This window comes from Leptonychotes weddellii, chromosome 11 (genome assembly GCF_054177405.1).
Source record: "Leptonychotes weddellii isolate Sample4059 chromosome 11, ASM5417740v2, whole genome shotgun sequence".
Taxonomy (NCBI): Eukaryota; Metazoa; Chordata; class Mammalia; order Carnivora; family Phocidae; genus Leptonychotes; species Leptonychotes weddellii.
Window position 1 is genome coordinate 12,308,590 of NC_138379.1, and position 14,470 is coordinate 12,323,059.

At 43.1% G+C, this 14,470-nt stretch overlaps 1 protein-coding gene across 10 annotated transcripts in view; it reads left to right on the forward strand.

Moving 5' to 3' along the window:
• Window positions 1-857: 857 nt before the first annotated feature.
• CELF1 (CUGBP Elav-like family member 1) overlaps window positions 858-14,470 on the forward strand; it is a 69,634-nt gene continuing 56,021 nt past the window's right edge. For 8 of the 10 annotated variants that reach the window (XM_081798101.1, XM_081798098.1, XM_081798103.1 and 5 more), the window contains exon 1: window positions 858-1,018. The gene's annotated coding sequence lies outside the window, so the exon portion shown is untranslated. The remainder of the gene's footprint in view (window positions 1,019-14,470) is intronic. The other 2 variants (XM_081798100.1, XM_081798099.1) reach the window with 1 other exon arrangement.

Below are 14,470 nucleotides of genomic sequence, written 5' to 3' on the forward strand. Positions count from 1 at the left end.
TTTTTTTTTTTTAAAGATTTTATTTATTTATTTGACAGAGAGAGAGAGACAGCTAGAGAGGGAACACAAGCAGGGGGAGTGGGAGAGGGAGAGGCAGGCTCCTGAGGAGCAGGGAGCCCGATGCGAGGCTCCATCCCAGGGTCCTGGGATCGTGACCTGAGCCAAAGGCCGACGCTTAACGACTGAGCCACCCAGGCACCCTATGGGCAATCACTCTCTTAATGAGAACCCTCTGAGCTTCCTGGCGCTGCAGGGATTTCTGCAAGGTTGTGCGTTCACACAGCGGATCATCCTGCTAGAAAGCACTCCCCTAACTCAGAAAGCTTGCAATATACACTCACGTTCCACATCTCAGCAAAGAATGAAGAAGGCCTGGATTCCGTTGCTTGTCTGTTGGGGCAGAAGGAGGGTGTGTCATGTGCCCAAACCTGGCCAAGCACCATTCCATTCACTCATTCATTCATTCATCAAATATTTTATTATGCGCATGATTCAGTGCCAAGCAGAGGTCCTCGCCCACCAAGTCATCCAGAACTCCTGTGGGTACGGTGCTCAGGGCCGAGAACTTCAGATTCTCAGGCCGGGTCTGCCCACCCTTTCCATCAGTAGAGCTCCGAGACAAAGAGATGCGCTCCTGTAGTTCCCCGGGCTGAGGGTTCCGCCCGCAGCCCCGGGGGCTTCGGCGCGCCTGCTTCTCCACTCCCCAGCCCGAGGGGGCGCTGCAGCGCCGCGCGCTCCGCTCGCCCCTGCGCCGCGTTCTGCTCCTCTCGGCGCTGCGGGCCGCACCGCGGTGGTACGTTCCCTCTCACCGCCCTCCCTCTCCTCCTCCTCGGCCCTCCCCGCCGGTGGTAGGTGCCGGAAGTGCCGCCATTTTGGGGTGTTCTGCTCTGGCGGCAGCGGTAGCGGCGGCGGGACGCGGAGGCTCCCCCGGGACTCGGCCTCAGCAGCGAGGCGGCGGCAGCGGCTGCGGAGGCGCAGGCAGCAGCTGAGGCAGCGGCGGGCTCAGGTGCAGCCGCTGGTGAGTGCGGCGGCCACGGGTTAACGGGCCGCGGGTGGGAGGGAAAGGAGGCAGGAGGGAGGCGCCGCGGGGCGGGTCCGGTCCTGGCGGCTGCGGGTCACAGGGCCCTTCGGGCGCGGCCGCTCCTGGCTCCCACGCGCCCCGGGGGCAGGTCGGCGATCTCCTCCCGCGTGTCGGGGCCCTGCGCCTCCCGGGTCCCGCCGCGCTAGTCCGGCGCGTGCCCCCGCGCCCAGGGAGACCCGCCCTCCTCGTGGCCTTCCCCCTTCTCCCCGCGCCCTTTGCCTTCACCCTCTGGGCCCCGAGGGCTTCGTTCCCCGCCCAGGGGTAGCTCCTTTCTCTTTTTTCCGGCAGCCGTGCCAGACCCGGGCTGTTTGCCCGGGACACCCCTTCCTTCCTCCTGACGTCCCACGTGTTCTTGGTGCCGACCCCTGGAGGGGGGCCCAGGACCCCTGCCTTAGTGGGGGGGGTAGCGCTTCTCTTCCCGAGCCTCGAGAGCCCCCCCCGTTCCCCGCCCCAGATCCGCTAGGGCCTTGGCTCGCCCTCCCCCCACATCAGGTGCTCACCCAGTCGTGGCCTAGTAGCAGGGCTGGAATCTCGCACCCGAGAGCACGGAGCGCACATTGAAGAGCTTTTTTCTGTAGGGACCTGGCTTTGGATTTAAAGCCGGTGTGGTGTCTTGTTTGCGGTCTTTGGGGCAGGATGTTTTAATTCTTAGGACTATAGCACAGGCTCCAAGGAGCTTCTCGTCGGTTCAGGCTCATCCTCCTAGTTGACGGGAAGGTGGTGAGATTTTGGTCGGAGTCTGTTTCAGCAAAATGGAATCTTTTTCTCTCCAGCAGAGTTAATGCTGTACTTTTATTACCCTCGAGTAGGAAGGCTGTGTAACAGTTTTAAATAGCGGCAGTGCTTTATAATGTCTGCAGTGTAAGAGGTTACAGGTACTCAGCGAATCCTTTACAGGAACTTCATCTTTTAAAGGTCTTTTCGCTGTCTCTGATTCTTTGTAGATTGGAGAGGCTTAATTGCATTCTTTCACCTTTTCCTCAAGTGTGGCGTCTCTTAAAGGACTATGCAAGTTCAGTTTCTCCTTAACATTCTTGGGGAGAAAGAAGGCGTCTCTACATAGAAGCACACAGGGTTCCTTTCTGTTTTAACATTAATGAGTCCACTCGGAAGATCATGAAGTTGCCATAGCATGCATAAACTATTTCCAGAGGCCCCCCCACCCCCGCATGCCAGTTTTTATACTCTTAGTCTAGCTTTACCTACAGTGTGTGGTTTCTGATTATGAATTAGCCAAGATTGAAGCATTGCTGTTAGTAAAGCAAAGCTGGAGCTTTCAGCTGTTTCTTTAACCAGGAAGTTTGTGGTTCCCCCAGTGGTTTTTTTTCCTCTTGTCTGTCCACCACCTGTTTCCCTTAAGAATGGCTCTTAGCCCAGAGCATAGGTCTCAACTTTTCTCCAATCCTTCATTCTTGTGCATAGGGTTTTCTTATGCTAGGTGGTATCTAGGCTTAAAATCCATTAGCATGTGGGGCTGTTAGACATAAAATATCTTTTCCAACTCTTGCTTTTCAGATGAGGAAACTGAGGCCCCCAGAGGTTAAGTGACTTACTTGCCCAGTTACATAGCAAGTATTCTTAAAAGAGTCCCATCATAGATTTAAAAAACAAAACAAATAGTATTAGCAATAATGCAAATTGCCTTTTAAGATGTGATGGAATGGGAAGGGCCCTGGGATTGAAGTTAAAAGGCCTGATGATTCTTGCTTTGTCAGTTGCTGGGTATACAACCTTGACCAAGTCACTTAACTGTTCTGAGCCTCAGTTTATTCTCATCTGCAAAATGGAGGACATAGTGTCTGTCTCCTAGGGTGCTAATTCAGCTTCAGTGCAGTATGTGTGAAAGTGCCTGTGGTGTAAGAGGCAGACAAAATCTCTTTTGAACCAGAGTGTTTATTTTTCTAAAGATTTCCACTTAATTTTCTTATTACAGGAGCTACAGATTCATTATAAAAAATACAGAAAAGAAATGAAGAAACTCACTCTTAGTCCCATCACACATAAGTGATTGTTAGTCCTTGGTCTTTATCTTGTCCTTTTTTTATACTAGACAAATGTTTATTATTTTACCAAAATAATAAGTTTATCCTACTCACAGTTTTGTGATGTGTTTTTAAGATTTAATAGTATGTGATAGGCATGGTTTAACAAACACAGTTAATTTATTATTTTTTAAAATATATTTTAAATGGTGCTGTGGATTTAATAGCTCCAGCACATGTGAGGTGGGCCAGTGGATGTCCAGCAAGGCACAGAAAAGTTGCTCTTTTATTTATTTTTAAGATTTTACTTATTTATTTATTTTAGAGTGAGAACACCTTCATGTGTGGGCAGGGGCAGGAACAGAGGGAGAGGGACAAGCAGACTCCACTCTGAGTGTGGAGCCGGATGCCGGGCTCAATCTCATCACCCCAAGAGCCGGATGCTTAACTGACTGAGCCACCCAAGTGCCCCAGAAAAGTTGCTCATTTAAACATACGCTGGGATCGAAGAAGAGAGGGAAAGGAAGGGCAGAGACTTAACATTTATCATATGTCTACCATGTAAAAAAAAAAAAAAAAAAATATATATATATATATATACATACACACATATATATATTTTTTTTTAATAAAGATTTGGGCTCTCCTGCTAAATGTTGGTGGTGAGTTCTGAATTCTGTCATCCTTCCCATGACTGCCACTGCAGTTTAAGTTTCCTGTGAGACTGGACCTAAGGAAGGAGAGGTGGTTAGAAGGTGATGGTATGCCTTGGAAAGGGGGAGAAGAGCTGTCACTTGGCGGCCCTGGTGAAGAAGTTGGAGGAAGTAGGAGCATAGTAGGAGCATAGTTACCTCTGCTCAGGGCTCAGGGTACTTTGAACAAATTGCTCGTTTCCCCCCCCCCCCAAATTTCTCTAAGCCATGGAATTAAGGATTTAGGTAAGCTATTTCCTCAGCTTTTTTTTTTTTTTAGCAGCTTTATTGAGATACAATTCACATACCATACAATTCAGTGGGCTTTCTATTACCTTATTAATTTTAAAAAATTGTGGTAAAGGCAGCTCTTTCTGCCCACAGGTCCTGTCCCTGTGCTTTAATAAAACCACCTTTTTTGCATCCCCCCCAAAAATAAATAAATAAAAAATTGTAGTAAATTATTTATAACAAAAGTTGGCCATTTAAATCAGTTTTTGTATTTGCATTTTTTAAAAAGATTTTATTTATTTAACAGAAGGCAAGAGAGCACAAGCAGGGTGAGCGGCAGAGGGAGAGGGAGAAGCTGGCACCCTGCTGAGCAGGGAGCCCGATGTGGGGCTCCATCCCAGGACTCTGGGATCATGACCTGAGCTGAAGGCAGACCCTTCATCTACTGAGCCACCCAGGCACTCCGATATATTTGCATTTTTTAATGTAAAAAACAACATAAAGCTTACTATTTTAACTATTTTTGTGTAGTTCTGTGGCATTAAGTGCGTTCCCATTGATGGGAAACATATCTTCAGAACTTTTTCGTCTTGGAAATCTGAAACTTTATACCCATTAAACAACTCCCCTCTTCTTCCTACCGCCAGCCCCTGGTAACCACCAGTCTGTTTCCTGTTTTATGAATTTGACTGCTTTTGGATACCTCATATAAGTGGAGTTATATAGTATTGGCTTCTTGTAACTGGCTTATTTCACTTACCATAATATCTTTAAGGTTCATCCATGTTGTAGTATGTGACAGGATTTCCTTACTTTTAAAGACCAGATAGTACTGGGGTACCTGGCTGGCTCATTCAGTGGAACATGCGACTCTTGATCTTGAGTTGGAGCCCCATGTTAGGTGTAGAGATTACTTAAAAAAAAAAAAAAGTCTGGTTAATACTCCATTTAATGTATATACCACATTTTGTTTATCCATTCATCTTTTGATAGACATGAGTAGTTTCTGCCTTTTGACCATTGTGATTAGTGCTGCAATGAGTGTGCAAATATCTCTTAGAGACCCTTCTTTCAATTCTTATAATAGCCAGAATTGGGACTGCTGGATCGCATAGTAGTTCTATTTTCAATTTCTAGGAACCTTCATACTGTTTTCCATAGTGGTTGCACTATTTTACAATCCCACCAACAGTGCACAAGGGTTCCAGTATCCACATCTTTGCTAACATTTGTTATTTTATGTGTGTATGTGTTTAAATAGTAGCCATCCTAATGGGGTGTGAGGGGATTTTTTTTTTTAAATTGAAGTGTAGTTTCATGTTCAATATTATTTTAGTTTCATGTAAGCAATATGGTGATTGGATATTTATATACATAATTTCATTGTAGTTTTGATTTGCATTTCTCTTATTAATGATGTTAATTGAACTTCTTTTCATACGGTTGTTGGCTATTTGTATATCATCTTTGCAGAAATATCTATCGAAGTCTTTGAAATCAGGTTATATGATTTGTTTGTTGAGCTGTGGTTGTTTTATGTATTGTGAATATTGATCTTTTATCAGATATATGATGTGCAAAAACACTTTTGCCCATGTCTTTTCAGTGTTCATTTTGTCTTTTGTCTGATTTTGCTTTTGTTGCCTATGCTTTTGGTGTCTTATCCAAGAAGTCACTTCCAAGTCTAATGCCTTGAAGTTTTTCCCCTATGTTTTCTTTTTTTTTTATTTTTTTTTAAAGATTTTATTTATTTATTTGAGAGAGAATGAGATAGAGAGAGAGAGCACATGAGAGGGGGGAGGGTCAGAGGGAGAAGCAGACTCCCTGCTGAGCAGAGAGCCCGATGCGGGACTCGATCCAGGGACTCCAGGATCATGACCTGAGCCGAAGGCAGTCGCTTAACCAACTGAGCCACCCAGGCGCCCCCCCTATGTTTTCTTCTAGGAGTTTTATGGTTTTAAGTTTAAGTCATTTTAACTTTTTTTTTTTTTTAAGATATTTATTTGACAGAGAGAGACACAGCGAGAGAGGGAACACAAGCAGGGGGAGTGGGAGAGGAAGAAGCAGGCTTCCCGCTGAGCAGGGAGCCCGATGCGGGGCTCGATCCCAGGACCCTGAGACCATGACCTGAGCCGAAGGCAGACGCTTAACAACTGAGCCACCCAGGTGCCCCAACTTTTTTTTTTTTAAGCTTTTATTTATTTATTTGAGAGAGAGAGAGAGCATGAGAGGGAAGAGGGTCAGAGGGAGAAGCAGACCCCCCGCTGAGCAGGGAGCCCGATGCGGGACTTGATCCCGAGACTCCAGGACCATGACCTGAGCCGAAGGCAGTCACTCAACCAACTGAGCCACCCAGGCGCCCCTACTTTTTTTTTTTCAGAGTAAAATTTAGTGGCATTGAGTACATTCACAATGTTATTCAGTCCTCCTCACCACTGTTTCTAAAATATTTTCATTTGAAATAAAAATTCTGTAACTAGAATTTTTAGCGATAACTAATTTATCAGAATTATTTATCTAATTTATCTAATAAACCAGAATTTAAGCGAAAATTCACCATTCCACCCTCCTCCTAGCCCCTGGTAACCTCTACACTACTTTCTGTCTCTATGAATTTGCCTATTTTAGGTATTTCATGTAACTGGAATCAGAATATTTGTCCTTTTGTGTCTGGATTATTTCACTTAGCATGATGTTTTCAAGGTTCATCCGTGTTGTAGCATGTATCAGGATGTCATTCCTTTTTGTGGCTGATTTTCTCTGCTTTTTTGAGGTCAGGGATGTCTCTTTCATCTTTTTGTTTTAAAGGTTTATTTATTTGAGAGAGTGCACGCGAGAGCAAGAGCAGGGGGAGGGGCAAAGAGAAACGGGGAGAGAGAATCTCAAGCAGTCTCCTCTCTGAGCACAGAGCCTGATGCAGGGCTCAGTCTCATGATCCTGAGATCATGAACTGAGCCGAAACCAAGAGCTGGACACTCAACTGACTGAGCCATCCAGGAGCCATAGGGATGTCTCTTTCATCTTGATACCTCACCCTCTCTTGGAGCTCTTTCATAAAGGCTGTTGAACTGATTCGAATTCATGTTCTTAATGTGTGTTCCCAGTCACGGGGGATGTCCACTGACATATGCAAAACTCTTGAAAATTCAAACATATTAGTGTGTGTAAAAGTCTATTTTGGTAACCCAAGCCATAGTTATTGGCATCATTTCTAATTCTAGTCTAGTTATAATTTCCAATTTTTCAGTGTACATCATTTTCAGAATATTTTGTTGTGTACAGAAAAAGTGTCACATGAAGGCAACAAGAGTAAAGAATAGGCAAATTTCTGCCTTTGCTTTTTAACTATGTAGTGGTTTTGTTAGGGGGTGGATTGATATCTAGGTACTCCATATTGTGTAGAGATAGGTTCTTTATAAACATAGAATTTAATGGCCTAGTTAGAATAAATAACTAATGCTCTTAGGGTAAGAGCATTTTGAAGGTAATCATAAGGCCTCCTGGTTTGTTTCAGTACGAACAAAACTTTTCATTCTCATACATGAAAGGCTTTTTTTTTTTTTTTTAAGATTTTATTTATTTGTTTGACAGAAACACAGCGAGAGAGGGAACACAAGCAGGGGGAGTGGGAGAGGGAGAAGCAGGCTTCCCGTGGAGCAGGGAGCCTGATGCGGAGCTTGATCTTGATCCCAGGACCCTGGGATCATGACCTGAGCCGAAGGCAGACGCTTGACGGACACCCAGGCACCCCATGAAAGGCCTTTTTTTTTTTAAGATGAGCTTCTGCCTGCCTTTTTTTTGGAGGTTCATAACTGATTTTTATCTGCTTATCTACTTTTCTTCTCTTTACTTTTTGGACTTAGCCTCCCTCTCCATTTTTCTCCTCTCCAGTTATCAAGGGAATTTTAATATTAGTCCTTGGGGTATGGGATGAACTGGAAGTTTTATTCATTCAGCCATTGTCCCAAAGCTATTACAGCCCTCACAATACTTAACACGTGGGACTTTATTTAGGGTCAGGGAGGACATGCATATGTTTTCTTCAAACAACATGAAACCATTCTTTTGTTCAAAACTATTTTTTGACTTTTGGTTATTTTAATAGTAGTTAGAATGTATTATGAAAGTTTAAGTATTTCAGAAATATAGTTTGAACCAGAGATTAAAATCCAGTGTAGTTTTTTTGAATGAGACCTCTTTTTTTTTTTTTTAAGATTTTATTTATTTATTTATTTATTTGAGAGAGAGAGCGCGTGTGCACTGGGGAAGGAGCAGAGGGAGAGGGACAAGCAGACTCTGTGCTGAGCGGAGCTAGATGCAGGGGGCTTGGGGCTCAAGCTCAGGACCCCAAGATCATGACCTGAGCCGGAATCAAGAGTCAGCTTAACTGACCAAGCCACCCAGGCGCCCCTTTGAATGGGACTTCTCACAAGGGCCAAGGTTGATTGCTGTTAGTATAATCCTGTATTTACCTGCACATTTCTTCCTAGAGGTGCTATGGATGCTGAAATGGTCAAGTAAAATAGAAACAAGAAATTTGTTAAAACCTGGAAAATTAGTCTCCCCATAATTGAGATTTGATCTCTGATTTTCTAGTCCTTAAAATGGAAACTTGTGGCTTGAAAGAATGATGTGATTTGAAAGGGATTTATAACCATAGCCTTGGAGGAATAGGTGTGACTGCTGCAGTCAAAAATTGGTACCTTCCCTGTGTCACCTTCAGCATTTCTGGGCCTGTTTTTTCATCTTTAAAATGGAGATACCAACTTGGAATGGTAATATGAGAATTAATTGAGATAACTAATGCTTAGCACTGAGCAGTGCCTGGTAAAGTGTTGATGATGTTATTTTTTTTCATCTGTAAAAATGGGCATATATTTATCTCATGAATCAGTAACACAGTTCAACCAAATAAAACAGCACAGTTAAAATGCCTAGTAGGGCCATACATAAACAGGCAGTAAGTTAGTGTTCATTTTGTTTCCCCTTTTGGGTGTATTTTGTTTCACATTTTCCTTTGTGCTGGCTTAAGGAATAAGATTGTTTCCTAAAGTCCAATTTGTGCATCTGAAATGTTTTGCTACACAGGGCATCCTTTGCCATAGAACCTTTTAGCTCATTGTTCCCCTCTGGAATATTTGGGTAATGTGGTTTCCTAGATTCATCTTCACTGTATTTCTCACATGAGAGTCTGTTGATAGGAGTCTCCAGTGTTCATAGAAAATTGAAAAATACAGGTGAGTATATTACTGGATTTGTAATAGGATCACCTGGGTCTCTTTCTAATTAGGTAACTAGTTTTAGGCATGGAGGGAGAGAGCCGGCGCTAATATTTAGAGTAGTAATGTAGATGAAAGAGTTAATCATGATCAGTTTAGTTGTTTGCTTTGTAAACTATGTTGTAGGAAGAATCCTTATTTGAGCTTTGTAATTTGCTAGTTTACGTGATGAGTTTTTTGTAATTGTAACTGTCCGTGTCATGAAATTGGCTGTTAAAATATCTTTATTTTTTTTAAGATTTTATTTGACAGAGCACAAGTGAGAGAGAGCAAGTGAGAGAGCACAAGCTGGGGTAGGGGCAGAGAGAGAAGCAGACTCCCCACTGAGTAGGGAGCCCAGTGCAGGGCTCCATCCCAGAACCCTTGGATCACGACCTGAGCTGAAGGCAGACACTTAACTGACTGAGCCACCCAGGTGCCCCTAAATTGTCTTTAAAGTAGAGGTTTTCTTACAGAATTAATCAGCAGAACTGTTCTGTAGTTATTTTTAAATCTCTGCTATGTTATGGAGGCCATGTGTGTATATCTGTTTATTTTAAACTTATTTGAATTCCAGAACTGTAAAATTTTTCAAGAGTTTTATATCCATCATAAAATTCATATTGACTTAACATATTCTTTCTGCTAAGGAAATCTTTAATTCTCCTAAAAATTTTGTCTCCTAGGCCAGAGGCATAAATATCAAAATTTTCTTGAGGCATTGAGGCATGGGTGTTTTTTTTTCCCTTCAGACTGACCATTGTTTTACCTTCCCCCCCCTTTTTTTTTAAGATTTTATTTATTTGATAGAGACACAGCGAGAGAGGGAACACAAGCAGAAGGAGTGGGAGAGGGAGAAGCAGGCTTCCCGCCAAGCGGGGAGCCTGATGCGGGGCTCGATCCCAGGACCCTGGGATCCTGACCTGAGCCGAAGGCAGACGCTTAACGACTTAGCCACCCAGGCGCCCCCTTTTTTAAAGTAAGCTCTACACCTGATTTGGGGCTTGAACGCAATGACACTGAGATCAAGAGTCCCATGCTCTGGGGCACCTGGGTGGCTCAGTCCTTAAGCGTCTGCCTTCAGCTCAGGTCATGATCCCAGGGTCCCGCATCGTTCTCCCTGCTCAGCCAGAAGCTGCTTCTCCCTCTCCCCCTGCTTGTGTTCCCTCTCTCGCTGTCTCTCTCTGTCAAAAAAAAAAAAAAAAAAGAATCCCATGCTCTACTGACTGAGCCAGCCAGATGCCCCAGTTGTTTTAAAATTTTTATACAGAGAACATGAATTTTATAAATATGAAAAGTAACATTAAAATTAGACTTTTTTTTTCCTCAAGGGATGAGAAAGCCTAGTTAGGGGAGACTGTGAATACTGCGTAAGTTATTTCAGTATCCAAAATGATTGAAAGCATTTTAGCTCTTAGAACTTTGTGAAGTTCTGGGGCGCCTGGGTGGCTCAGTCGTTAAGCGTCTGCCTTCGGCTCAGGTCATAATCCCAGGGTCCTGGGATCGAGTCCCGCATCGGGCTCCCTGCTCTACAGGGAGTCTGCTTCTCCCTCTGCCTGCCGCTCCCTCTGCTTGTGTTCCCTCTCTCGCTGTGTCCCTCTCTGTCGAATAAATAAATAAAATCTTTAAAAAAAAAAAAACTTTGTGAAGTTCTGATGTGACCCTCTTACCAGCTGACCTCCCCACTTTAAGGAAATGGACTCACTTTCACAACAGCTTTTGGATTGTAACATTTTGATTTTTCTTTTCCTCCACTTAGAAAATAATGGTAGCAAATATAAAGAAAAATGGTGAGTTCTAGTTTAGAGACTGCAGTGAGATCTGATGGATCTCACTTAATTTTAATATGTCACTTGGGGATGTGTTCATAGGTGCACAGTGGCTTTAGAAGGAACCGTTCACTAACTTTTCTGACCTCCATGGACTGCCAGCTCTTCTAACAGCTGTGTTCAGCTTTGACAAAATGGAGTTGAATATCACTTTTGCCCTATGTTGAAACTGCTGAAACTTTATTTTCAAGTTGGTAAGAAATGTCTTTAGTTTGGGGATTATACAAAATGAAGTTTTTTGTTTCCAAAGCTGTTTAATTTTATAGTGTCATACTTTCAATTTTGGAAGGTCAGTAGTTTCCATTTACATGACATTGCTACTCTTCAGCAAAAGAATCACTAAATTAGAAACTGTCACCACTTTCTCATTGTTCTTTTACCTTTTTGTTTCCTGTGAGATTGAAGAGACTGGGAATGTGTGATATTTTGGTGATAATGTGGGGTAACTAAGAGTCTACAGTGTGTAGACTGTCTTTTTTAACCCATTATTTGGACATCTGTTAAGTTTTTGCTAGTTTCTGTTTTGTACCGATAATTTACTGTAGGCTTTTCCCAGTTTCTTTGTGCTTGTAGCTTTTGTGTATGGAAAACACTCCTCTTTTTTGCTCTAGTTCCCTCCCCCCACACTACCATCACATAGCTTGGCTACTGTTTCTTTCTTTCCTGCATGACTTCTGTCTGTGTGATGCTGCCAACTTACCATGCTAGATGGGGTGGGATATTACTAGTGAGAAACACCTGTGCCTCCTATTGGCTGCCTGCCTGATTCTGAATGCTGTTACCTGAGCAAGAATCTTAGGGGTCTAGAGAGTGAAAGGAAGTCAGGGTAGTGGTGACAAGCAATTTGAAAATCCGTAACTGACATCATCAGCTAGCTGGTTATTACTGCATATTGAAGCAGTACTGTTTTGTGATCATATTGCCATTTTAAGCCTTGTAGCAGGTTTTCAACAAGGATGTTTCACTGGAGGTGGTTCTGTTCCTTAGGTCTGCATTTCTTAGACAGCTAGAGCAAGAGGAGCAGGCTTTGCATTTTTCATTTGTCAGCCTTTCCCTGCTCATGGTTCGATTTCTGTTTGTCATTTAGTGCACAGTTTCTCATGAAGCTTTTTCTGTCCATCCATCCAAATACTGTATTGTAGGATATTATTTTTTTTTTTAAGATTTTTTTAATTTATTTGTGAGAGAGAGAATGAGAGACACAGAGCATGAGAGGGAGGAGGGTCAGAGGGAGAAGCAGACTCCCTGCCGAGCAGGGAGCCCGATGCGGGACTCGATCCCAGGACTCCAGGATCATGACCTGAGCCGAAGGCAGTCGCTTAACCAACTGAGCCACCCAGGCGCCCTGTAGGATATTATTTAGTATTTTACTAGACACATTTTTTCATTTCAGCAAGCTTTTAAGCTTTTTTGAGCATGGAGATTGCTTTATTGCTTAGTGTATTATATAACTTAAAAAACATTTTTTTAAGACTTTATTCATTTGTCAGAGAGAGAGAGAGCGAACACAAGCAGGGGGAGCGGCAGACAGAGGGAGAAGCACGCTCCCTGCTGAGCAGGGAGCCCGATGTGGGACTCGATCCCAGGATCCTGGGATCATGACCTGAGCCGAAGGCAGACGCTAAACCGACTGAGCCACCCTGGCATCCCCCCAAAAATTTTTTTTAAAGTAAGCTCTAGGCCTAATGTGGGGCTTGAACGCATGATGCCAAGATCAAGAGTCACATGCTCTCCTGACTGAGCCAGCCAGTCACCTCCTGTATTATATAACATTGAGGAGTCAGGCACACAGTCCCTACACTAATTACACTCTGTAACCTAGCCCTTCTTGTAAAAGCTTATTGGACCAGAGGTAGACACCTAACTCAAGCTGGGCAAATCAGTTTCTCCTAGGAATTTGAGATTGTGACTGAGATTTAAGTCTTTTTTTTTTTTTAAGATTTTATTTATTTATTTATTTGAGAGCAAGAACACAAGCAGGGAGGAGGGGCAGAGGGAGAGGGAGCAGACCCCCTGCTGAACAGAGAGCCTGATGTGGGGTTCCATCCCAGGACCCTGGGATCATGACCTGAGCTGAAAGCAGACGCTTAACTGACTGAGCCACCCAGGCGTCCCACGATTTAAGTCTTTAGGGAACAAACAGGTAACCTGTTTCAAGAAAACTTGAAACATATCAATTCACATGCACAGTCAAGTCCAGGCTTGTCATATATCAGGAAGCAGTGAAGACCAGTCTTGTCATATATCAGGAAGCAGTGAAGACCAGTCTGCAAGGAGGGATAATTAAGTAGATTCATCCTGAAAGAAGTATAGATGAGAAATGCATCTCTGGAGAGAGAGGCAGCCATCCACATGCAGACTAGAAACCTAGGTGCTTAAAGCCTTTCCTACTTTCTGCCTTTGGATTCTTTGAGATACTCCAGTATCCTTTCAATTAATTCCATTTCTTTGCTTAGGCTAGCTTGAAGGTTTCTCTTAATTACAACCAAAAGCTTTGAAGAGAGTACAGAGCTCTAACTTTTCTTAAATTCATTTGAATTTTAGCATAGTCAGGCCTAGGATCATGGCTTTTGGAAGATTGCCCTTTGCCCCCAACAGGCGCCCCTCACCCCCACACTCCCTTAGGCTGCTTGAGGTCTTCGCTCCTCTGTCTGTAGTGTAGACGTTCACCTATGCTGTAGCTTTTGGTGTATAGAGCACTCTTCTGGTGCTTTTCCAAATCAAGATGGAGGTTTTGTTCTTACACGTTTTTAATGATTATTTGTTTAGTTTATCTATTTAGTTTATTTGCTTAGATTATTCATTCTTTTCAGCATATGCAACTGATAATAAAATAATACTGCTATTTCAGATAGGAAACTTAAGATGAGCCATCATTTTAAAAGAATTTTTTGTGAGGCATATGGATTAAGTTCTTCTTTTCTAGTTGAGTAACACATTTGTTTTAGTTCCTGATTGTTTCCTCTTAAGGAAAGTTGATGGACTTGAATGGAATACAATAATGTGAGTTGAATGGCAGTTGAGACTTTAAACAAAGGGTAATGGTGAATGGCTGTGTGCCCAGTTGATGGAGTCTGTCTCGTCTCGGCTCAGTTAGTAACTTCATGAATGATCTGTAATAGGAGCATCACAGTGGTGTTTTTCTCTTTGAGAAATGTTAATGAGGGAGAGAGAGAAGCTCTGAGAGAGATAGTTTAAGTCTTCTAATTTTTTTCTTCCTATGATCATTTGGTATTTATTAAGTTGAAAGACTTTATTCCAGAAAAATGTAAAATTTCCCTGTAATATTAAGGAGCAGGAATTAAGAGACTAGAGCCAGCTTTGAAATGTGGGTTTGCATACAACCAGGAAGGAATGGATTTGCAGGGTAGAAAAAACTGGAAGACATTATTTCACA